Source organism: Chionomys nivalis, chromosome 5 (genome assembly GCF_950005125.1).
Source record: "Chionomys nivalis chromosome 5, mChiNiv1.1, whole genome shotgun sequence".
Taxonomy (NCBI): domain Eukaryota; kingdom Metazoa; phylum Chordata; class Mammalia; order Rodentia; family Cricetidae; genus Chionomys; species Chionomys nivalis.
In genome coordinates, this window is record NC_080090.1 from 59,386,688 (window position 1) to 59,407,669 (window position 20,982).

The following is a 20,982-nucleotide window of genomic DNA, read 5'->3' on the forward strand; positions in this document are numbered from 1 at the left end:
TTTGAGGTTTATGTTGTGTGTTTATTTAGCTTGGTTTTGTTTCACCAAAAAGAAATAAATATTGGAGTGGAAGTAGATAAATTTCTTCAGGTAACTTTTAGAATCTGTCCCTCATTTGTACACAGATGTACACATACCAGTTATGTGTTAGAGATGTATCTCGTGGAACTGGGCTCCACAAGTCCACATTTTGATTGTAATTTTCTGTAATGGTCTCTGCTTATTACAGGAGACATTTCCTTGATGAGGCGTGAGTACTGCACTTATCTGTGAATATAAGGACATTTTGTAAGCAGCATTTAGCTACACGTTGAGTGTGAACACAAAACATGATAACTCTGCACTCTTTTGGGTATACAAATAACACCATCTGTCCAGCATGGACTGACAAATAACATATTTTTAAAAGTAGACACGGTGCCACCCTATAAAGTTATCAATGTGAATTTGGACTGAAGGAGTATATTAGTACATTAGACTCGTATTAGGAAAACCAGGCGTGAGAACTTACCTAACACGCCAAACTGTGGAAAGGAGGCAACCCCCCCCCACATAAAGCCCATAAAGAGGAAAGTACCTAACACTGTGATGCTGACACCCCACTGACCTATCATCCGACTTTCCGACACTGATAGGCAGAAAAGTCCCAACTGTCCCAAGGGCTTCAGTGTACCTCAATTCCCATCACTAATACAGCCTATTAAGAGTTACCATCTATGTATCTACTATTCAAATGTCTGGACCTTCTACCTATCTGTCCACCTACTCATTCGTTGAAATGACCCCTTCTTTCCATTTGCTTCTATAGTCTATATGATCCCACATTTTGCTGCTTTAGCTCACCTTGATCTTAAGGCTTAGCCCATCTCTGCTCTGACCCTGGACCCTAACTTTATGAGAGTAATTTCAGCAGATCTCCAGTAAAGCAAAGAAAAGGAAGTTCTAATAGTTGATGATGATTGCCAACTTGGCAAGATCTAGAGCCACCTAGATGATAAATGTCCAAGCAAGGTAAAGGGTAGACAAGATTGCGATCATTAATATTGATTGTCAAATTGATGGGCTCTAGAATAGCCTAGGAAACAAAATGAATGTATCTAAAGGAACTTCTGGTCTAGGCTAATTGAAGTAGGAAGACTCACCCTAACTGCACATAGCAGCATTCTGTGGGCGCCTGTTGACTTAGCACCAATTTTTGTCCTTCACTGCTTCCCGAATGTGGACACAACATGACCAACCTCCACATGCTCCAGCATCAAGGCCTCTATAGCAGGCAACTTAACTGTAATTTGAAAGCTGCATAGCTACAGCTCTCTCTGGACTCTTCCAGGATGGGAAAAACAAAGTACATGACTTTGCTGCCCCCTTGAAGTCAACTACTAGCTTCTTGGCATGAGCCTCTCAACATCCACTGCCATAGTTATAAAACCAGCAGAGCACAAGAGAGGATGAGGTTCTTACCAACCTGTCATAAGACTCTATTAATTAATCTTCTTAAGCTAAATACTATACAAGGTCTCACAGATACAGATGTCTTTGATTCTATCCGCTAGAAACTCAGGACCTATATGTATATTTCAATTATTTGAGAAGGCTTTGGAGCCTAAAGTCAACCTTCAACAAGCCCATTACCCTCTCCATGCCTCTTTTTACTTGTCTGTAGGCTGGTGCTAATATTACTATCTTGGAGCTCCACTGTGAAGATAAAACTATAATGTAGTAAAGTCAGCCCCTATCAATATGATCCCTCAATTAATTACTATTATTTTTATTATTATAAGGGACTTTTCCTTGGAAATTTTGTCACTCTAGAGTTTTATCTTGTCTAACTAAATGAAACTGTTTGCAGATGCTGTAACAGAAAGCCCCACACAATCTCACAAATTCTTGGGAAATCCTGAGCCTGCCTGTGCTCTGGTGAATACTACTTTTAGTGTTCTTACTTTTGCACTCCCCGTGATCACTTGCGAAATGAGAGAGGACTTATAGACTGTCCTCCTGACTTTTGCTATAGATGGCTTTATGTATTGACTAAAAAGAGGGGGGAAGGTGTTAGCCCACATGGCCACACTCTCACTTCTGATACAACCCCCAACATAAACCAGAACAATAGCTGTCATTCTCCAGATGTGACTTCCTACTTGTCTTGTGATTTGAGTGTTTTGGATCCTTGAGGAGAAAACATCTCATGATCAAAAATTACATCATGATGCACCAAAGCCACCCACAGTTTCCTCTCTCAGATGGGCCCAGGGAATGTCGTTAACATCACAAGTACATAATAGACCTTAGAAGCTAGAAAACAAACACCATTCCTTTGTAAGCTAGGGCAGGATTTATATGAATAAAGCGTATTTGCCTCATCTTAATTATCTTTGTATCCTCACTCAGTCCTGAGATGCCAACGCATTGTAGTATATAATTATAAAGGTCCTTATAGAGTCAGTCAAGTTAGTATCGATAGAACCAGCAATGTGTACCTTCTACTAGGACTAGAAAAAAACTCTGTGACTTATTCCCTTTTTGTGAAGCTTAGAAAATAAAACAAAGACATCCGCAGCAATTAAAGAAAATGCAGCATCTAAATAGTAATGTGAACATCTAATGAGAATACAGAGTTAAAGAAGTTGGAGGTAGACATTAATAGGATCATAATGAGAACATAGGGAAGATTACTGGCAGTGTTCGCTTTCAGAGGAGAGGAAGTAGGGAGAGTGTTGCAAAACATAGAAATAAAACAATGAGCAAAAAACTCAGAGTAGACAGGAAAGAGAAAGGGTGATGCTTTGTTATTAATCCTAAAGGTTTTTTCCTTTTTAATCACAAAGTATCACCGCTTCTAGTTACACTCCTAGCTACAATTCTAGCTTCCCTTTGTTGGTCATTGCCATGTATCTAAGAAGGCCAAGGATCTTCCTTGATGTTAGTTGAGGGTACTGTTTTAAGGAGTTTCATGAAGCCAGAAAAGAAACAGTAAGGACCAGTTCAGCTGCTGTGTTTTCCTTCTTAATGGCAGCACTGCAGAGAAAGCCTGGCAAAGAATGCTCTGACCACCCTGTGCTGCTCTCTCACCCCCACCCCATGCCACCATCATTGGGGGAGATGCTCACACCAACGGGACCAGGAGCAGGCCCATATGGCGAGTGGAGAAGGTAACACTGAATACTTGTGCAGACTCTGAGTCTCTCTGGCATCAGGCCTCACTGGGAGGCTGATTTCTAGTAAAGATTTCAGTGTTTCAAGGTAGCAAAGCCAGCATTCAGTCCTCCTGGTGATAATTTTAGTTTTCTTTCAATACACCCACAGTGAAGGAAGCAGAGAGAATTGCCTTTCTCAGTAACACATCTTTCCAGGAAAACACACACTGGCCCATTTTCCCTTCAATGTGAATTTAGATCTGCTTTGGTACCCTGGCATAGTCTGGAAGGAAGGCTTTTGTATATATTTCTCTGACTAAACTGTGGGTTTGTTTATGTTTGTTTTGACAAGACACTGTGCTACTGTTACGATTGTTTTATTTCAGAAAAATAACAAACAAGCATGTGTCTTTTTACCATGTCAGAATGTATTAAGTAAACTTTATGAGCTATGGTGGTTTCAATGACAACCATTTGCCAGACACTTCTGTTTTCCCTGGTAAAGTTAGCTGAGGCAAGCACAGGTTCTTTGACTCCAGTCTTAATCACCAATTAGCTCTCAGCTCACACACCCTACCTCCCATGGTGAATATATGCATGTGAGAGTGTGTATGTTGGCTGGAGAGTGGCTGGAAACAGTAAAGAAGACATAGCAAAGTTCAAGAGGTCAGAAGCAGGCCTGTGGAAATGTAGACAGAGTCGGTACTGATGCTGACAGCTCACCAGGGCTGCGAAGAAGCAGAACAGTGTGATTGTGGGCGCCACAGATCTAAGAGTGGAGCATCAGAACTGAGTCCAGTTGCAGAGGTAAGAGAAAGACAAAGGAACAGGCAGATGGAAAGATAGTGTTTGAGGAGGCTACATCAACCATGGGGACCAAGCTAAGCGGGAGTCCTTTCTTCCTGGTCCGATGAGAAGTTGGTGGCATTTGTCAACATGACAGAGATAGATGTCCATCTTTCAGTGGGCTCTAGGGAGGGAGTTACATCCTTTCCTTGGTCTGGTGTGTCTGATAAGTTCTTTGGCCAAGTTTCCCTAAGATGATTATAATGTACCACTGTGCTCCTGATAAATGTATTGAGTGGCACCCTTTCTATTCCCAGGAATAAGTCATTTATAATTTTGTGCTCTGCTGGTGGTTTGAATGAGAACAACTCCCACGGGCCCATACATTTAAATACCTAGACCCAGTTGATAAAAATGTTTGGGAAGGATTAGGGTGATATTTGATATTTGTGGTTTCAAAACATATGCATGTAACAACAACTGTTGAAAAATACATAAATTTTAAAAGGAACAAGAAGGGCATATGGGTGTGTATAGAGAAAGGAAAGAGAGGAGGAAAGTGATGTTCATATATTGTAATCCCAAAACTAAAATTTTAAAAATTTTCCTGATAGTGCCATGTCTCCTGCTTGAAGTTCAAGATGTGAGCTCTCAGCTGTCCCTGCCTCCATGCCTACCCTCAGCCACGATAGACCCTAAGCCTCTGGAACTGGTAGTCCAGTCCAGTACTTTCTTTTACAGGTTGCCTGGGTCTTACCACAGCAATAGGGAAGTGACTAAGGCAGCGCGGTCACACGTCCACCCAGGTACACCATCATCCCCCGCCCTCCAAATGGGGTCAAAAGCGGCACAATCTGAAAGACAACAAACGAACAAAAGCAAACACTGTTTTTATACAATATGGAAGAACTTCAGGTAAGTAAGGCATAACTTGACGTAAGCAGACCCCTTCCCCGGAGTGGAACGAGTGGCTGATTCATACCGGATGTTCAACAAGTGAAAAGGGAACTGAACAGTAGCTCCGTGGTGGAGCACGTGTCTAGTATGAGTGAGCATGAATGAGTCTTATGCGCATCTCCAGGACCACAAAACCGAAAGGAAAAACATTTTTGAAAAAAAGAGAACTTCTAGCCTTCGTCCTTCAGTTACCCCCGGACAAGCACATCATGGAGAAACATGAAATAAGCATGGGAAGAACTCCTCCACTGGGTCAGCGCCATTACACTCCAGACTGAAGATGGCTTTAGAATGTAAAGAATTGTCTGTCTTGATTAAAGAGGTATTTCTCAAAGTAGTCTTTAGCTTCTTTAGTCACAGAAGGCAGTTTTGCTAAGAGTTGGCGAAATTTCTTGAAAAAAGTAGATGGTAATACCCAAAATGAAAGGCTCTGTGCATATGAAGGGTGCAGGGGGCTAAGGAAGAAGCTGGAAGGCTCAAAAGACACATTGAATCAGTGGTTCTCACCCTTGGTAACTGAAATTTTGCTACTGTTATGAATTGTGATATAAATGTCTGTGTTTTCTGATGGTCTTACATGATCCCTAGGAAAGAATCATTCAACCCCTAAGGGGGTCATGACCCGTAAGTTGAGAACCAATGCCTTAGCTCTTCTCCACCCACCCCAGAGCTGATAAACATATAGTTTAGCTAAGAGTTCACCACACCTTCCTGACTGCAAACACAAAGTGCACAGACCAACAGAAGCAACTTAGTTTTCATGAGAACCAGAAAGCAATGGCATTCTCAAACCATATGGGGAACTGGAGGATTATAACAAAAATATGTGTCAACCAGAAAAGCTGTCAAGATCCTGTACACTGTTTTTAAGGAAAAAACCCCATGAAAAGTAGCCAGAGAAAAGTTGCCAAATGGGTGGCTTTCTCTGGAGGATTGCTTTGTGACAGAGAACATTCCCAGGTACTTGCATCTTTCTCCAACGAGGCTACAACTGTATTTGATTGCTTGTTTACATAGACCTTAGCATTTGTTATTCCCAACTCAAGAGCTAACTATAATCTTATCTAATTCTATTCAAGTATTTAGAAGGATGTAGCACCTACCAACATCATACTTAATTAATTGTCCAAAAATAAACAGAGATGTAGAATAGCGAAGTCAAGAGCAAAGAAATTCAGAAAGCCAATGACTCTGGGCATGTCCTTCAGCTTTCAGAACACAGCAGAAACCCACGCTTCCTGCTGCTTAACACTTTACCAGCCACTACACAGTAGCACTCACACACTGTGTTCAAATATTTAATCTCTACTTCCCTCTTAGAAGGACCAGTTCTTGATCAAATATTTCCTGGCTTTAAGTATGTTCCCCTCTTTAAATATTTGTAGGCAGAAATGCCCATTTTTTCATTTTATCATCACACAGGAGCATTGTCTGTCTTAACTGAAAAGTTCCTGAGAATCAGAACTTGTTTATATAGCAAGTGTTTGGGGACATTGTCTCTGTGTTAAGGTTGATCTAACCTGGCAGGTGATGGTTGATGGGTTTAGGTAAGGTATCCCGTCCTGAAGTTCCATTTTACATTTCTTTACTAAGTGAAATCTTTTCAAACATAACGTCTTCTGGAATCCCTAAGGGAAAAGAAAGAACAGATTTTTGCCACCAATGACCCTAATACACAGCAGAAAAAGTGAAAACACACATGCAACAATGGCCCTAATTAATCATCAGACTTCCTGGGCCTTCCTGGGAATATTGTAACAGCTCCTGTGTCATGGAAAGAATGTGTCATTGATATCCAAAAGGACAAGAAATGTACAAGAAACTTCAGATGAAATAGAAAACGGATGTTTTCCAAAACATCTAGTGTTAATCCCATGGGGAGAGCTTGAGGTTCATATTGTGTGGGAATCCTCTTTCCTGGTTAGTATTGACACATGCACAGCAGATTTTCACAGCTGGAACTACCTCCATGTTCTACCTTCCCATTACAAACTGCTCCAGGCTAATGGCCCAGGCCTTATACTTACTGTTATAAAGTCAATGAAACAACTTGTTTAAATGACTTCAAAGTATACACAACCTTTCTCTTTTTGTTCTGTCACTCAAAATGCCACACCATAAAACATTGACACGTTCTATGTACATGGAATGTGCCTTAAGGGCAGAGTCCCTATGACTTGATCACCTTTATTTGACAGCAGAAAATTTGTAAGTGATGGCTGTTCAATGCATTATTTTTTTTTAAAAAAAGCGTATGATTTCTTTGTATGGAGGACATCTGAAATTTACTGTCGGCAGAATACAGTGAATGACCATTACGGTAACTGTACAATGGGTCTCTTGAACCTACTTCTCCTAAGAGAGTAAGTTTCCCTTCTCTCTGCCTGTTGTCACCCGCAGCCGTCGTTCTAACCACTGCTTCAGGGAGCTCCATTTCAGAAGCTGCCACAAACAGAGGTCATGCAATATCTTTCAGTATCTGGCTTATGTCACACAACAAAATTTCCATTGGGTCTGATAATACCCACTGTTAGAAATAATAGCATTTTCTTCATTTTCAGGCGGACTAATATTCCATTGCATATATTTCACATTATTTTATCCATTCACCTATTACGGGAACTTAGGTTGATTTCGTGTATTCCCCACCAAGGAGAATGCTGTGGTGAATATGGACTGAGAATAGCTTATCAATGTACTGAATTCATTTCTTGGAGATATATGCTCCTTGGTGGGCTTCCTGGATCATAACTTGCTTCTGATTTCATTTCTTAAGGAACTCCCCCCCCATGCTGGGTGTATGTCAAACTTTATATTTCTACAAACGTGTGCCAAGAGTTCAGTTAGACATGTCTTTACCAGACCCACAGCATTGGTCTGTGTAGCCGCGTCCCTCGTACAGGGCGACAACAGACTTGTGCAATATCTTCTGATTGATGAGGAAGAACTCTGTCCCTCTGCTCTCAGACACTTCAACTTTGAAAGGATTCCATTTGGCTATGTTTGCTTTTGTTGCCTGGCACTTATGCTGAGTTGGCAAAAATAAAACTTCTCAAACAATTTCACAGAATTATCTTCCTGTGTTTACTTGTAACAATTTTATAGTTTTTTCCTTAAGTTTTTAACCTATTTTGAGTTTGTTTTAATGAGGCATAAAATAAAGATCTACTTTAATGTTTCTATGTGTGTTTATTCAGTTTTCTCAACATCATTTGTTAATGCAACCTATCCTTCTCCATTCTATGTTCTTGTAAAATAATGTAATTGTAAATATGAATTTATTTTGAGAATCTTTTGTTCCATTGGTCTATATGTCTGTCAGCTTACTGGTTCTATGCTGCTTGGATTATTCGAGCCTGGTGTTGTAATTTGAAGTCAGGTAGTATGATGCCTCAGGCTGCAAAGACCCTTTCAATATTCTTGTAGTTTTGGTTGTGAGCCTAGCCTTTAATGGCCAAGCCATCTCTCCAGCCCACCAAGATTCCTTCAATATTCTGAGGGTTTTTTTTGGTTCCATATGAATTTTAGAATTATTTTTCTATTTCTATTAACACTATTGTGAATTTAATGGAGTTTGCATCAAACATGTAAATTGCTTTGGATAATGTCGACAGTTTAGCATTGTTAATTCTTCCAGTCCGTGAACATGGACTGTCGCCCTATTTAACAACCATTTCTTCCATGAATATTTTATTGTTTTCAGCATGTGACTCTTTCACATCATTGGTTAAATTTATCCCTAAGTTGTTAGTTTAAAAGGATTGGTTCCATGATTTCTCTTTTAGATAGTTGAGAGCACAGAAAAGCTGTTAATTTAAAACACCAGCTCTATATGGGGTAATTTCACTGAATTCAGGAAGCTTCTAAGATTCCCTATGTAGAAGATCGTGTTATTTGGCAACAGACAGTTCCAGTTCTTCCTTTATTGTCTATCTCCACTTTCTCTGTTGACAAGGATTTCCAACACTGTATTTAACACAAGTAGCAAGGCATCCTGCCCTTTTCTTATTCCTAACCTTGAAGGCAGAGCTTTGGCCTCTCAGCATTGAGTATGATGCCGCCACGACACTGTCACACAAGGCTTTATTGCATTGAAGTGCATTCCTTTCTACCTTAACTTTTTAATGTAATATGAAGAGCTGTTATTTTTGTTGAATGTTTTTTTTAATTTATTGAAAATTTGTGATTGTCACAGAATTTTTCGTGTCTCTGTATTTTAAAGATAAATCCACTAAGGAATAGCGAATGATCCTTTTAATATAATGTTAAATTCAATTTGATATCTTTTTTGTTGAAGATTTTCCCATCTTTGTTTGTTGGTGACAATATCTTTATTTTCTTCTATAGAGTCATTTCCTGGGTCTTGTATCAGATAGTAAAGACCTCATAAAATTAGTTTATAAGTATTTCCACCTCATAAAATTAGTTTATGAGTATTTCTTCTCTACAGTTTTTGGTACTTTGACAATAATTAGTATTAGTTATTTAAATGCTACAATTCACCAATGAAGTAATCAAATCCAGTACTTAATTGATAAGAAGATTTTTATCGTTGGTTAGTATCTGTACATATGATTCTTCTGTTCACATATTCTATTTCTTCATGTGTATTCCTAGGAATTTGTTAATTTCTTTTAAGTTTTGCAGTTTGACTTGTAAGTTTTCAAAGCAGTCTCTTGTAAGCCTTTCTATCTCCCTGGTAATATCTGCACTGCTGATTCTGAGCCCTCTCTCTGTTTACTTAGGATATCTAGCTCCCTTTTCTTTACCTGTCCCGCTTATGAACTTCATTGTTTCCTGTGTTCTCATGATAGAAACTGTTTTTTCTTAGGGGAAAGATTCCTTCAAGAATCTTCCACAGTCTTGACTTAGTGGTCATGAACCACCTTAGTTTGTGCCTGTCTGGAAATGTCATTATTTCTCTGCCAGTTTACAGTTTTACTAGATCAGTCAATGTTGGTGGACAGTTTTTTGTTCCTAAGGCTTGAAATATATTGCTCCACTCTTTTCCAGGCTTTTAATATTGCTGATGAGAGATCTGATATTATTTTAATGTCTTTTCCTTCATATATGTGTTGTCATCTTTTCCTAATAGATGTTTATTTTGATCTGAACTTTACATTGTTTTATATCTTGGCTACCATTTGTCATGAGAGGTACTTTGCTGGTCATGACTATATGGAGTTTCTCAATGCCTTTATTATCTGTCCATTTCTTTCTCTGTATTTGAGGGATTTTCTATTATCACTTCATTGAATAGATCCTGCACTGAACCTCTTTATTTATTTTTCTCAGTTCACCTCCTATACCATGGAATCTCATGGTCTGGTTTTATTCTAGTGGTTGGATGTGTAGTCATGGGCCTTTTTTCTTTCTTTATTCTTGTTTGGATGTAGTGTTTGTTGACTTTGTCCTCTATTGCTGGTATATTTTTCTTCTGTTTAGTTGTTCTGTTGGTGGTACTCTCTACTGTGTTTGCTATTTTATTCGTGAGTTTTTCATTCCCAAGATTCTTTTTCAAAATTTTTTATGTCCTTACTGTTTTTTTTCTTTTATGTTGCTAATTTATTTAATCAATATTCCTTATTGTCTGGTCCATTTGATTGTTTTTTTTCTAATGTTGCTGACTTTCATGACTAGGTCTTAAAGTGAATTTGTCTAACTAATTTTTATAGTCTTTTAGGTCATCTATAATTTTTACAAGTAAACTTTTAAAATCTTCAACCAGAATTTTACCAATTTTAACATCTTTTTATTCTGTAGTTGAGGTAATATGATCTTTGGGGGAACTCATGTTGCCTTGGTTTTCCACATTGCTTGTTTTACTGTGTTGCCGTGTGCACATCTATCGGTTGAGATAAGTCCACTAATTTTCTTTAGGGATCTTCTTGGTTATCCTACTTTTGAGGATTCAATCACCAAAACCACTCAGAAGAGAAAAAAAAGAAACTGTTCTTATAGCTTTTGTTTGAGGTGTCTGCTCCCTTCCCACTACAGGGCTGTGTCCACTTGGTTTATTTCTTTTTCTCTACATATTTCAGACCCCTTTGTGGATTTCTTTTTTTATTATATGTGTGTATATCAGTGTGTTTGTGTGTGTATGTATGTTCTTGTGTATGGATATGCACATGTGTGTGTGAGTATGTGTAGAAGCCAGAGGACAACCTCAGCTGACATCCTCAGGGACATTATCCAACTCCTCTGAAGCAGCTCTCTTATTGGATTTTAGCTCAATAACCAGACTAAACCTGCTGAACAGCAAGCCCCAGGGATCCTCCCGTGTCCCTCTTCAGTACTGAGGTTACACGTGTGTAGACAGGCTTGTTGCATGGGTTCAGGGATCAAACTTGGGGTTTCAGGCTTGTGGGCCTTTGCCAGCTGTCCTATCACTGCAGGCCCTTTTGTAAATTTCTAGAGTTTTTAAATTTCCTTTCTCTTAGGGATATGGCCCATTTTTTCTCTTATTCTTGCTATTTGCTTACACCAGGTCACACAGGAGCCACTTCTGCTTTCCCAACCTGCCCTGAAGAAGTGACAGTAGGCCATTCACGATGTCAGAGGTAAGCTTGACTTTTTTCAGTTTAATGATAGAAGTTAAGCATGAATTCCACATGTAATTAAAAGATGAGAAAGTTAGAAACAAAAACAACAAAAGAATGTCAAAATAAAAGGTCTGATGAAGTGAGCTGAAAAGTCCAACATGTTTATTGTAGGGCCAAATAAAGTTTTCTAAGATCAAAAACTCTAGCAGTGATTGAATGGTGAAAGGGAAAGGATAGTTATAACAGTGGAAATTTAAGATGATGCAAACCCATAAAAGATTGACCAAATGAGATATATGGGATATGTTGGACAAATGCTCAGGGAAGCTAAAAGTTGCATAAGATAGTCTGTGTCTCTATTTTCAAAGCCTAAGTGCTAAAGTCATCCTATGAGTACCCTCCAGCTGGCTATTTGAGCTTTGGCAGCATTCTTTAAAAGGTTTTTTTTTATTGCTTTATCAATTTCTAGTAGGACAGTTTCAATGGCATCCATATTAGGACTACATTCATCAATTTATCAATAAATGCAATGTTTAGGGCTACAGTTATTTCCATGGTAAACACTTTTAAAAGGGAAAAAAACTCAACCATGGTGAGATATCTATATCAACTTACAACCATCATAACTCTCTCTTCTTTTGGAGGAGTGAGTTTTTAATTTGATAATGTGATTGTCATGGTGATGTCTAATCAAGCCATAGTGTCTATGTGATGTAAAGTTAAAATTTGCTGTCCAAAATTGGAGATATGGCTTACATTTCTTATAGTTAGTCGCTATCTCAGAAGGTGGGACAGAGATAGGTGGACCGCTGAGTTGTATATTCTTGAGATACAATAAAAAAATTACTGTGATCTAAAAGTTCCCTCCACAATTCATGTGCTAGACATTTAGTCTCCAGTATGTTGGAAGCTGAAGATTTGGGAGAGCATGGAGACCCTAAGTCCCCACCAACGCTAATGAATTGAGGCTACAATAAACAGGACTTGGTAGGCAGTAGAGTTGCTCTCTCCTGCCCCACTCCCATAGTCTGCTGGATGAGGGTGAAGTAAGGTCCAATAAGACATTGCCTCTTTACTTTTATACTTCCCAAACCCCAGACTGTGAGAAATAAAATTCTATTTTCTACAAATTATCTATGGTCTGTGCCATTGTACTACAAAAGTGCCGAAAGACTTTGATAACCGCCTAGAAAATAAATTCTGATGAGTATAAATGTTCTTAATTCCTATGAAAAGAGGAAGTTCTCATATGCAGTAAATGGGGGTGGAAAAAACTTCATAACCTGAAAACTCATGAATCAGACGTTTTCATCACTGTAGTAAACAAAATAAAAAGTTCTAAAGATTATCAATTTTCCATCCAAAAGGCAAGAACTCTCATAAGAACTGGCAAGGGAAGTAAATCACTTTGTTCCTGTCCATTCAACCAACTAAACACTAACAACAAAAATCTACTAATTGGGTTTGGCAGTGTGGTCTATGGATAAAGGAAATTACCATGTAAGCCTAGTAACCTGAGTTCAATTCCCGACTCCACAAAGTTGTCCCCTGGCCTTTACATGTGTGCCATGGCATGTGCGCTACCTTCACTTCCCGTATTAAAAAAGAAGTTAGTGGTTGGGCTTTCCTTATTCCCTTCAAGTGATTATGGAGATTAGACACCCTGAAAGACTCCATCCTAAAGATTGTCAGGGACTGGCGTACTACAAAGTCTTCCAGTGCTGCAATGGAAAAGTACACAAGTGAAGGGTGAAAGTAAATTAGTGCATCTACAAACGCCTCAACTGGAGATTAGCTGAAAACTCTGCTAAAAGACCGATTCCAAGTGCTCAGCATATTCCAGCATTGAGTAAAAATAAGCAATGTCAAACTAGCCTAAAGATAAATCCCTACAGCATTTGGGTTGAACAACATGGTTCTGTGTGAATAAAATAAAGGCAACCCAAAGAACAGTCAGGGAGACAATGCTTTAACTGATGAGCTAGCATGGCTCCTAACAATTAATGCCATTCTAGGCACCATTTGATGAGAAGCAAATGTTCTCCCTGGATCTTTACAAATGAAGCCTACTCTGGAGTGTTTTGTTTCAGTTTCAGTAGAGCAGCTGGGTTGTGAGCAGGAACAGGTGATTCTAATAACATCTTCATACAATTGTAGTCTACACATCTTAACATACTTTCAGATACTAATTATGGCTCCCATAGGTATCTTATGATATAAACACTATGTCAGAGAGAGAACCCTTGAGAGTTCCTGAGCTAACTTGAAACTCACACCTTAGACATACACATGGATACTGATTTTGATCCATATAATCATCATAGGATGTAAACACTATGAGAGAGTGGGGGGGGGAGAGAGAGAGAGAGTTACTCAGCTAACCTGAAATCTCACAATCACACACAACAATATGTATGTGGACATTTGTAACAGGCTTAGTCATCATCCCTCAACTGGAAGCAGCCAAGAGAACTTTACTAGAATATGCATGTTGGCACTTTTCCTACATTGCAAAACTATTGCTATGCTCTGATGTTTGTATTTTCCCAAAATCTATCTTAAAATTCTCATCCTAACACAATGCTATGAGAAAGTCAAAGCCTTTTGGGAAGTATTCTGGTTAGTTTTAGCTGTCAACTGACACAACCTGAGAAGGGAGTCTCAACTAGAGGTTGCTTAGATCCAATTAGACTACATGCATGTCTATGGGGGACTGTCTTGATTGTTAACTAACCTAGCCCACTATTGCTAGCCTCACTCCACAGGCATGCTGTCTAAGACTGTAAGACTAAAGAATGAAAAAGGCTGTCTGTACTTACGTACACTAGAGTCATGTGTCTAGCCCCTTGAATGACTGCCCCCAAATAAAGGACTATAACAAAATAAGCCTTTCCCTCCCCTAAACTGCTTCTGGTCAGGGTGTTTCATTGTAACAACAGAAATGAAACTAGAACACATTTCTCTATTACAAAAGTGAGACATTGTGAATAGAATCAATGATGTTACAAAAAGGCCCAAAATTTCAGCCACAAAGAATTACAGGCAACCAAGGAATACTGAGAAAAGGAGAAGCAGTCTTCTCTAGGGAAGAGTCTTCCAATTAGTTATCCAATACCTGATGGAGGTGGGTCTTGTATTAATCTGTTGCTTTCATTGGTTAATTAATAAAGAAACTGCCTAGGCCCATTTGATAGGCCAACCCTTAGGTGGGTGGAGTGCTACACAAAATATTAAAAATGGGTTAGATCAAAATATAAGAGCTAGCCAATAAGAGGCTGGAACTAATGGGCTAGGCAGTGTTCAAAAAAATACAGTTTCCGTGTAATTATTTTGGGGCATAAGCCATGCGGGCAGCCGGGTGCCAGGGATACAGCCCCGCCGCTCCATATTACAACAAATACCAAGTGGTCAGTCCTAAAACCATATACATGCAAGTAACATATGGACTAAGCAGGTTGTATTTCTATATTAAGAAAATGTATATAGGTACATATATACATATGTATGTATATATGTTTTTATTTATACAAATCAACAACTAAAGAAAAATAGGCCATGAATTTGGAGGAAAGAGCAAGGTTTGAATACAAGTGTGGGGTTGGAGGAAGAAAAGGGAAAGACGAATGTTATATGATTATATTTTAATTTCAAAATAATACTTTTTAAAGAAGAGGCCCCAAAGAGTGCCTTGCCACGTTTACCACACAAGGTTTCCAGCAAAAATGACCATCTAGGAAGTACATCTTCACAGGACACTGAATCAAATAGTGTCTTGATCTAAACCTGCTCACTTCTAGAACTGTGAGAAATTTATTGTCATTCATTGAAAAGCACACTACAATATTCTTTTTCTAGAGATCAATGCCAATACTGAGAGGCATTAACTGAGCATGGTTAATAAATGACAAAGACAGATCGTTGACTTCTGCTCCTCTCTTCTGTCCTTTCTACTATATGACAGATATGATGCTCACTGTAGAGAGAAAAGGCTGAGTAACTATTATCACCCATCACACATGGAAAGGCTATTGATGAGAAAGGGTTACTCAAAAGAGATAAATAACCAGTGGTGAGAGAATTGGATTTATCAAAAGCCGAATGAGCATCACTGAAGTATATAGAGTAGAAGGAGGCTTGTCTTATGGTTTCTATTGCTGTGAAGAGACACCCTTACCACAGCAATTTTTATAAAGGAAAAATATCTAATTAGCGTCACTGACTTTCAGTTAAGAGGCTTAGTCCATTATCATCATGATGCGACATGGCGGCATACAGGCAGACATGGTGCTGGAGAGTAGCTGAGGGTCTTACATATGGCAGGCAACAGGAAGTTGTCTTTCTCACTGGCCATGGATTGAACATATATCCTCAAAGTCCAACTCCAGAGTGACACATTTCCTCCAAAAAGACCACACCTACTCCAATAAGGCCAAAACCTGCTATTAGTGCCACTCCCTTTGGTGACCATTTTCCTTCAAACCAGCACAAGACTAAAGCACAAATCAATAGGAATAAAAGAGGAAATTGCATGTCCTAATAGAGCTTTGATTTTCCTAGAAGCTCAAAAGAATAAGAATTTGTGCAAAGGTTTTTCCTTTCTTCTCATCTTTTAGATACACTTCACTATTTTCCTTATGAAAACAGAAGTGGAAAAATGAGAGAGAAGAGTTGTTAACAATGACCCTGGCAAAAGAAATACCAATAGTCTCATTTGCCTAATGCTTTGGGATTGCAGGAGCAAACCTTTCCTGGCACATACCAACCGTTGTTGCTCCATTAAGAAAAGATGAAAGAAAGAATGAAAGCCAGGGTTTCCCCAGGATATCTGCATGTGGTAGTACCATCTCTCCCACACACTTAAAGCTCATTCTGATCCTTCAAAATACCATGCTAGCATTTGGCTTCTCTCTGCAATCCCAACAGCAGAGAATGTCAAGGAAAAGATCTGAACTAGAAGTTGGAAATGCTACTTCTAATCCTTCTTTGGCTAAGTACTACCTGACTTAACTAAGCATAAAGTTAAGTCCCTGCATCTAGAATAAATACCATTAATACATATAAGTAAAATAAAGAGGATTGGAGAAAAAGATCTGAATGATTTAGCTGGCTTCAAGTTTAGAATGACCTAATGGAACTAATATTGCTATGCCCGTACTAATGCAGGGAGTACTAAGGTTCACCTTAGGCAGTGGAGGTCCTGGGGCCCCGCACCTTACATAGAACTTACAAGCACACATTGTGCAACGTTAGTTCAATGTGTGTGCTTTTTGTCTCAGATAAGACTGATCTGTAAACAATTTTCTATCTGTTCAAAGATATCGTATCTTAGGGACTTCATTAATTCCTTTTACCTTAAGTTCTTCCATGTGTTGCCTGTAGATTTGGAAAGCAATATGGTTATCACAAAAGTAACTGCAGAAAAGTCACTAGTCACAATGCCTGTGTTATGTAGAAGGCAGACTTTATAAGAAAGTTAGAAGGAATGCTGTCAAGTACAACTGGGGGAGGGACAGAGGGGATCAAGTGGCATGGGCCACACCTTGAGGCAAAGTCTGCCGGGGTCCAGCCTCAATGAAATTAGCATGTTTCAGGGTAGGAGCGTGAGAATAAAAATTATTAAACAAAAAGAAGAGAGATATGAGAGAGAAAAAGAAGGCAGAAAGACAGAATAGCATCAGGAGGGAAATTCAGTGACTACTGAGCCAGCCGCATTTATTTTCCACATGTTTATATACTTCACTCCAAAAGGAGAGGGGGAAGCAACAGGCTTCATTGACATGATATAAGGAATAGACTTGAATTCTCCAACCTTTGGTTCAGGTGAAACAGATTCACCTCTATATTCAAAATTCTAATTAATCACACCCTAGGTCAGAATCTCTTGTGTGTAGCTATGCCTGTTGTCAACAACTTTGAAAGAGCAAAAAGAAGCTCAAACTCTCTGAACTTTAGTCGAGGTGGAACAGGACTCACATCTGTGGGCCCCCACATATTCCTCCTTCTTTATTTTATTGAATAAAGTCTGTGTTTCTGCTATAGGACAGATGACTTGCCTTTGGGGGGGGGGCTTTTCCCATTTTTCCAAACTTACCCATCATCAGTACATATATTCTGTCGTGTACATTCTGTTTTAGATTGCCTGGGGGTGGGATCTTATCCATCATTGACTATCAGTCTCTGTAAAGAAAGGGTTAAGAGAGAAGGCATCTCTAGGCACTGTGCACCTCTGAGCCAACTTTCTGTTAAGAGAATTCACCAACTAGATAATTATATGCAAACAATGTTTTGTGATACATATACTCCTATGGCTACAATATTTCATAATAAAGAAGTGGAGGATGACTAGAGGTGGGATTGCCTTTTTAAATCGGTCTAGGATGTCTTTAACAGTTTTTAGCTGCATCAAAATCCAAATGTGTTCTTTTAAACATATCAAATCTAAGGACTCATTGGCAATGTCAAAATTCTCTCAGACAAGTTCTAATCTTTTTCTAATCAGTAACATCTCCATAGTGAACTAAAGCAGTTACAAACATTAACAGGTCAATACCATGATTCTAGTGTAGAAGTTAACACAGTTTGTCAAATCACAATTCTCTTAAATCTGCTCTAATAAAAGACAAGAAGAGGTTTCTGTGATGGGTGAGCTATGACTCTTTTTTCTCTCCTAGAGTTCAATTGTTTTACTGCTCTGAACTTTCAAAAATAAGTTCAAACTGTCCCAGTCTTTGAGTAACAGAAAAAACTTTTATGCCATTGCTCCTCATCTCTGAAGAAGGGATTCAGTCACTCTTTGCCTCCATAATAGTGTTTCATTCCTTTAACAAGGCTCTTTCCCCCAGAGGGGAAATTTTCTGAGGTCTCAGTTCTCAGGTCCTTTATTTCAACAGCAGATTGAACAGCATAATGTGTTCCAAGATATAGTACAGATAAACTGCCTAACATTCAGTCAGCGATCTCGGGTCAGCTCCAAAGTAAACAAAACACACCGGGGTCTAGAAATTGGTGCACTAGGGTCCACCAAGAAACTGGGGATCACCACAATCTTCCTTCCTTTTTTAAACTGCAGCAAGATGGCATAAGAAAGTCAGGAACATGGATTCAGAAACCTCACTCTAACTGTTCTGTGGGGGCACCAGCAGCTGTGACGTCATCAGGGCTGGCACGCCTCAGTTTTATAGACAGTATTCCTGTGGGGAAAAAAAGCACAAACATACCCTTAACCCCATACTAACACAGGGTTGGGTCCTTTCCAATCTAGACTGAGGGTATAACTCCCTCATTTTTTTTAAAGTTATGTTTTAATCTCACCTAGGGGCTCAAGATCCCCTGTAAAATCCAAGCTGCAGTCTCACTAGGTTACAGGTTTTCACAGACACCTGGTGGTGCATTTGCATTTCAATAGATACTTGACCATGGGCTAATTCTCCACAGTTTGGCTATCTGGTTCCCAACTTAAGCTGGGAACAGGGCAGGGTACCGCTGCACTCACTCTCCTGCTTGGCTGTCCCAGGAACCTGAACCTGGGACTATCACCCCAATCATTCTTCCTTAAGTTACATTAGTTAGTATTTTGTCCAAACAACAGGAAATGTAGTTAATACAAAGGATTGTGCATAAAAATGCAGAATAGCTAGTATATGGTAATCTTTCAAAATATGATCCATTTTATAATCATTTGTGCTACAAACAAAAATAATTGGTCTCAGACCAACAAGATTTCAAAACAGAATGCTTGAAAGAAACTTGACATGTAATAGGAAGTGGGAATATATTGAGACCAGAACAAGCTCATTAATAGCAAGTCATGCCAGACCCCACACACATTTTCTGTTGGAGCACAAGTTTTACCACCACAAGAAAGGAATTTTGTCAGTATAGCACAAGCAAATATAATCAATAACTGGAATCCCTATAAAATGGGAAATGTGTACAGCAGATGCTTTGGTGGTATGCACATATAGCAACTATACTCTCTGGAGTGTAGAGTCAAAGTATGTATATATTCTAGAGGATATTGTTGTAATTTATTTAAAAACACTGCAAAGAGAAGTCATGCCATTCAACAAGGCTCACACAGGAGGTTTATTGGAAAAGGAGAGAGAAGGGACAGAGAAGAGGGCAGAAAGGGGAGCAGAGATGGGTCCCTGGGTATAAGAGTGGTGGAAGGGAATGAGAAAGGGAGAGAGAAAGGAAAAATGAGAAAGGAAGAGAGAAAAATAGATGGGAGGTGGGCAAAGCCCACCTTTTAAAAGAGAACCCAGTGAATGTGCACAGGAGGTACTCTTAGTGGCTACAGCTGAGGATGAATCCTGTCAGGACCCCAATTGCTGGCCAGTACAGATGCTAGTATACTAACAGATATTATAACAGATTAAGAAAAATGAATGTTTTTACAACTCTTTAGTAAAATATGAATAAATATTCAGCATTATAGTCACATAAAAACAGATTCACTAATTCTGATTGATTATGGAAGGCAAAGGGATCCCTGGGGAAAGATATCTGAACTGACTTTGAATTGTGCTCTTTTTTAATGTTATAATAATTTTAGGAAACAACTTCTTATTCTATCAGAATTGTCACGACTTCAAGAATTATTTTAATTAAAATGATTTTATCCATTTATCATCAAAACAGCATTATCCAAAATGAAACCATTTTGTGATAAATCAGAGCATCATCTTGCCATTGCTTATTGCTTGAGGTCCACAGTTTGGTTTGGTTTGGTTTCTGCTGTGTCTGAAGCAGAGCTGCTCACCTCTCCATTGCTCCTGACACTGAAGACCATTCTTCACCGAGAAAATCTTAGTGGCCTCTTGAGTCGTCATGCGCTGCCTGTCCCATCTACCTTCTGCATAAAACAGGCAAAATCAGGCTTTAAGAATCTAGAACTAAGTTTCTCAAAAGCAAAGCAAGAATCGTTCCTGGGATTTGCTAGTGTTGGTTTTTGCCTGGTATCTCCACACATGCCCTTCCTAGGTGGTGAGAACATACCTCTCACGCTCTGCCTGGAGACCAACTCCTGCTTTTTATTACATAAAATTCAAACATCTACTTTTACCAATTACCTAAAATTTGATATTTCCTTGGTATAGTCCTTTAATCTCTATAACACATTGTTTTTGATGATCCAGTAGAAGAATGGGGTTAGGATTTGGTGATCCAGATTCCTATTCTTGCATTGCATTTAACATCATTGTGTGTCAGTTTCTGTATTTTAAGTGAGAGATTTTAGATTAATTATCCTTTTATAATTTATTTTATCTAATTTTATTTTATTTAAAAAAGAAAGCCAACTATCTTTTTTCATTTTACATACCAATCCCAGTTTCTACTCCCTCCGCTCCTCCCCTACCTCCACCTATCCTCCAACCCCACCCCCATCCTCTCCTCAGAGAGGGTAAGGCACATTGCTTTGGGGAAGGTCCAAGGCCCTCCCTACTATATCTAGCCTGAACAAGATATCCATCCAAAGAAAATAGGTTCCCCAAAAGCCAGTACATGCAGTAGGCATAAATCCTGGTGTCACTGCCAGTGGCCTCACAGTCTGTCCCAGC

General features: G+C 39.0%; 1 pseudogene; it reads right to left on the reverse strand.

Annotated features, from left to right (window-relative positions):
- The window catches only part of LOC130874139 (phosphoglycerate mutase 1-like), a 136,946-nt pseudogene extending 116,693 nt beyond the window's left edge, over window positions 1-20,253 (reverse strand).
- Between the last annotated feature and the right edge of the window lie 729 nt (window positions 20,254-20,982).